Source organism: Chelonia mydas, chromosome 20 (assembly GCF_015237465.2).
Source record: "Chelonia mydas isolate rCheMyd1 chromosome 20, rCheMyd1.pri.v2, whole genome shotgun sequence".
Taxonomy (NCBI): Eukaryota; Metazoa; Chordata; order Testudines; family Cheloniidae; genus Chelonia; species Chelonia mydas.
This window is the reverse complement of record NC_051260.2, coordinates 7,995,408-8,001,505: the sequence shown is the minus strand read 5'-3', so window position 1 is coordinate 8,001,505 and position 6,098 is coordinate 7,995,408.

Here is a 6,098-nt window from a genome sequence, read left to right as displayed (position 1 = left end):
GAGGGCTGTCTCCATAAGGAGTTCTCTGAGCCTGAAGTCCCTTTCTTTCTTTGTTCTCGGGCGGAGAACTTTGCAGCTCTTGAAGCGATCTGTTTGATGTGCCTCCCCCAGACACTTTAGGCAGGAGTCATGGGGGTTGCCCATTGACATGAGCTTGTAGCAGGTCCCGCACGGCTTAAACTCCTGGGATGGAGGCGTGTGCCGAACCCAAAGAGGGGAGAGAATTGGGGTTGGGGGAACCCCCCACTTCTATCAAACTAATTACTGAAAACTAACACTAACTAATTAACTATTTACAGGTTAACAGAAAGTCCAATCACTGGGGAAACTGCTTGCGGAGGCAAGAGAGACCCACAGCTCCAACGACCGTCAGAGGCGGTAAGAACGAATTGAAGAGGTGGCGGGTCGGCAGGGACCTATATACACCGCCATGAAGGTGCAGCTCCGGGGGCTCCCCAGCTGACCCGACGGGTACTGCTTGGGGAAAAACCTTCCTACGACTGTGCACGCGGCATACGCACACCTACTTGGAATCGACATGAGCAAGCACTCGAAGAACTTGGCAGATTCCCCCACAATGAAACCCTAATGCAGGGCAGCTTCACCGTTAATCTGTGCATTAGATTAGGAGTCAGCAAGCACCTGACAGGGCTGTAGCCATGGGTGCGCCTGAGTGGGCTGCGGCCACCCACTTAGCATCCAGGCCCACCCAGATCGGGGCTGGAGCCCCCCGAATCCACAGGCTGGGACTCCCAACACCGGGTCGGTGTCCATCCGTGTCCCGCTCCTGCCAGCGCCACATGCTGCTGCCCTGGTCTCCAGCCCTGCCCCTACAAGGTTCACCCCCGCCCTCCCCCAGGCAGCCTCATGGTCTGGTGCCTGCTGAGCAGTAAAGGACGGCCGGAGATGGTGGGGGAGGCCGGTCTCCCTATCCCCAACCGCCCCATCATTGCCCGCCCAGTTTCCCTGTCCTAGCTACGCCACTGCCTGTAAAGCTTTTCCTACAGAAGGAAAGTGCTCTCTTCAAATCACCACTCTGCCAGCAAAAATAGCTGAAGGCTGGTTCTCATCAGCCTTCCCTTGAAACTTCAGCAAAGCCTTAAATACAGGCCCTGGCAGAATTCATCTGAAAGGAGATCCCGACAAAGGTGTGGTGAAGTCAAGGGGTAGTCAGTCCGTATAGCAGAGGGTACAGTTTCTCAACCAAGAAACAGGCCTTCTATCCCCAATATTCAGCTAAGCTCTATTCACGGTACCTCTACCACTACCCGACCGCAGAAAACGTCTCATTTAAAAGAGGCTCTCTGAAAAGGCCCCCTTTGTACACTGGAAAGTGATCTCAGCAGGATTAGAATTAAATCCCATTTCCTTCACCCTTTTTAAGAACACTAGTACAGCTGCTTTAGTCTCCAGAGTGCTTTAGAAGCATTCCCAAGAGCACCTGTGTGAGACAAATCATCCCGTCGTACTCGTGGGGAAAAAAGCGGGCACACACAGCCTGACACATTTCAGGCAAGTCACTTAATACTGAGAAAACTCTCAGGAGTCCTGCTAGAAGCTGCCGTTACGCAATAATGCTGAATTTACTCCATTTGCTTTTCCATGACAATAGTGTGATGCCACAAACCCAGGATAATGACACCATAGCAGGCTCAAGTTCAAGGAGAGGAAGAACTGGGTTACAGCCATGCATGTATTTTATTCTCACGCAGAGACCCAATAACAACAATTGTATCCAACATGCAAATGCCAGCTTTTGCAGCACTGAGTTCCAAATGTACATATACCCAGAGACAACAGTAGCAGGGGCATGTCTAAATGTAAGTAACATTTAATCGGTGTTTTAAAGAATGCAAACGGTTCAGTTCATAACAAGCATTTCCAAAAGCAAGTAAAAACCCATCACCCCCTTCTAGAAGGGGAAAAAAGATGCAAACTATTAAGATAGTCTGTAGGTTTTTCACAGCGGGGAAAAAATATGCCGGATACAGTGATTTGACCAGTTGTCCGTGAGGTGTCTTTGTATCTGTGATTTTAATAAACTCACCTTCCAGTCAGGGCTCCTGCCCTGCGGAGCTAGGCCTGGCTCCCCGCTCCCCATCATGATGGAGGGGCTGCTAGGCCAAACCTGAGCATCGCTGCAACCCCATGCACCAGGTTCCAGCACCCAGGAAAGGAAGGAGCTGCCATTGCAGGGTGAGTGTGGGGCAGGCTTGTTCTCCATCCCCATCACCACCTCACTCGGGCCCCTCCTCCTTGTTTGTCATGGCATTTTTGTTTTAAAATATCAAAAATCAAGCCCGTGACTTTACTAAATGTAGCATGATTGCACCGTGATTTTTGATAAAAAATGCGATGACAAATCTTCAGCACGAGTTATCATCTGAGATGTAATGCCCCCTCTGAAGTCTGTGTATTTTTGAAGATTTTATCTACTGAGTTTTCACACAAGTCGGTATGACTCACGCAACTCTTTCAAGAAATTGCTTTAGGGAGCAAATAATTAATGTAAGTTGTTCCTATCCCCAAGAGTATGATTCTATTAAATGTTGAAAACTTAAAGATTTTTAGAAACCAACCTACTTAATGACATCAGAATTTTCCAAATAAAAACAAGAAACACTGCATCATCCTTTTCAAATGAATTTAATGCCACTGGAAGAAAATGCATTGCCAGCACTAGAGAGTAAAGTCTTATTTATCTGTAGAACAGGTACAGGACAAATGAGCTTCCACTCTGCCTGGCAGGACCACGTCTAAGAATGAGAGGACAGTTCAGTCTCTTAACTATTCAACTATGCGTATTTGTGCTAATTTTGTAGAGATTTTTTTATACAGATCTGTGGAGGATTGATAAAGACCAATTCACTTCACATAAGCTGTCAAACAGCCTTCAGGTAGTAATGGCTTTTAGTCCCTTCTGACCTGTACCTAGCTAATCAGGTTATTAGTTTTCTTCCTGTGATCAACACACACAGCTATTTAGTTGCAAACACTCAAATGCAAATCATAATTAAACATGTACCTGGCTGTTCTTCCCACTCTGTGAATGTATGTATTTGCATCCTCCGGACAATCAAACTGAATGACCCAGTTCACTGCAGGGAAATCTGTGGAGAAAGAGAAAGAGATTAAAGCTTTAACACAGCGCAGTATTTTATTTTGTACTACTATTCTGAGAGAGCCATCATTCAGATCAACTTGTAGACACGGCCTGTGAACAATCTCCTGAATTGAAAATTAATTGCATGTATCAGCATATCATAAACAGCTATCCCCTTTGTCAAAGTGAACTAAAATTAATGGTGTCTTTATTTCCTAAGTAATGACAGAGCACTGAATGGAACATAATTTCACACCTGGCAAGGACAGGTCTTACAGATAATAACATGCCCTGGGATTTAATGATTAAGTGATTTGACCCACTTTTTATGGAGAATATCAATTTACTATACAATCAGAGCTTGAAATTAGCTGTGGTCAGCTGCTTCTACCATATCTATCCAGGTATTAAAACATCACTTTCTATTTCTATGACAGCAAAGAGGGGGTTGCTAGGTAAGACTCAACAGTCCACATTGAAAGGCAGTCATAATTAAAAGGAAGAAAAATTCAAATTGAATGGGTTTCAGAGTAGCAGCCGTGTTAGTCTGTATTCGCAAAAAGAACAGGAGGACTTGTGGCACCTTAGAGACTAACAAATTTATTTGAGCATAAGCTTTCGTGAGCTACAGCTCACTTCACTGGATGCATTCAGTGGAAAATACAGTGAGGAGATTTATATACACACAGAAGATGAAAAAATGGGTGTTATCATACACACCGTAAGGAGAGTGATCACTTGAGATGAGCTATTACCAGCAGGAAAGCGGGGGCGGGGGAGAGGGGGGGAAGAAAACCTTTTGTAGTGATCATCAAGGTGGGCCATTTCCAGCAGTTAACAAGAACGTCTGAGGAACAGTGGGGGGAGGGGGAGGGAATAAACATGGGGAAATAGTTTTACTTTGTGTAATGACTCATCCACTCCCAGTCTCTATTCAAGCCTGAGTTAATTGTATCCAGTTTGCAAATTAATTCCAATTCAGCAGTCTCTCGTTGGAGTCTGTTTTTGAAGTCTTTTTGTTGTAATATTGCGACTTTTAGGTCAGAGATCGCGTGACCAGAGAGACTGAAGTGTTCTCCGCCTGGTTTATGAATGTTATAATTCTTGATGTCTGATTTGTGTCCATTTATTCTTTTGCATAGAGACCGTCTGGTCTGGCCAATGGACATGGCAGAGGGGCATTGCTGGCACACGATGGCATAGATCACATTGGCGGATGGGCAGGTGAACGAGCCCTTGATGATGTGGCTGATGTGATTAGGCCGGTGATGGTGTCCCATGAATTTAACGGGCATTCCAGGCTAACAGCAGCCAAACTCTGTTGCACTGTGTAGAATCAATATTTACTATTTGATGATGGTCACAGAATATGCAACAATTATCCACACAACTGTTTCTAAACAGATGCATCCACATAAATTCCTTAGCAGTGAGAACCAAACCGTATGGAAGGTAGAGATGGAGTCCTATGCTCTGTCGCCTCCTAATTTAGAGTATTTCCCTCTTCTAATCTGTTGGAGACAAGATGATATTTTGGGCCAGTGAATTTTACTTCTGAATGTTTGAACCCAACTTCCGATGTCAGACAAGTGCAAGTGAGTTCTTGAAAGCACTTTGAACAATTACACCTAATCACTTTTAAGTTATTAAGTATGAAAAATTATATTGTAAGTTACAAAAGCACAATGAGAAAACAAGGGAACAACTAATGTGCTTTCCTTCTAACAAAAAACAGTCAAAGGAAAGCAAGACGTACATAAAACTACTTCCATCAATAGGAATCTTCTTGTTCTTGCCTCAGCTATTGTTTTACCTCGTTAGAAGCAAGAAAGGAGAGCTGATTTTTCCCACATTGACATTTCAATTCAGAGGCAGGCATTACAAAAATCCCTCCAACTTCCTCTCAACAGCTACTGGTTGGCTGCTCCTTTTATCTACTTTTTAGACTAACCCATGGAATGCAAGAGGCATCAGAGTATTTAAAGCCTTTGAAAACTCTCCTTCTGGCATTCAGGACATCCCGTTCTTGTTATCTATTTCCTGAACACAAATTACCGAGTGCTGGAACAGCTGGATGGTCTATGGATTAGAGAGCCACACAGCTTCAATTCAACGCGTCAGTAATGAACAGCATTACAAGATTGCTCAAAACAGACGTTTTACAAAGTCAAACAGGAATAAACTAAACTTCAGATTACTGAAGTGAGGCCCCGTTAAAGAGAGAGACCACATTGAGGAGACAGTATTTTAATTATTTTAGTTTTTGGATATAATGACTGGCTTTTAGATAAGGAAGCAACAAACTAAATGTAGACTTATCTTGTTTTTAAAAATGCTTCTTAAAGCCTGTTTTCTAACAGAATGCACTGCTAAGGTATTGGAACAGGCTTGGAACATCACTCCACGGATACATTATTACCCTGAAGGTTACCTACCCAGGCCTCAAGCTGCAACGTCTGTAACAAAAAGCACTGCTGATTTCTTGCGAACAAAGTCATTGTAGACCTCCATTTTTTCTTCTGTTGCTGTTTGCCATGGAGAGCCAGTATAGGTATGCCAGGGTGGAGCCTCCAGAACGCTCTGAACAAATACTGAACCTGTCGGTCAACGAGTCCAAGAGAAGAAGTGAATGTGATCTTTCACTGTGCTGGTGATATTTCTCTACTAGGAAGTAAATATATTCTTAGCATTTAAAGCAAAATAGCTTTCCTCCACCCCAGAGATGGGATGGGACCTGATTACATGAGTGGAGAGAGATTATCACCCTCCCCCCAAATACTGAGACAGGGAGCTAAGGTGCCATACTCCGCAGAGCGGGAAGCACCGCCTAGCGAGAGTGTCAAGTCCTGCAGAGAGCTGGGGAGCGGGCAGGAGAGATGGGGCGTTGCACCTTAGCAAGTCAGAAGTGTGTGGGCTAAACCAGATCTCCCCAGCAGTGCCGCTTTCACAGACACTTCAGTGCACGTGCACAGATACCAGGATTGCATCAGGGTAA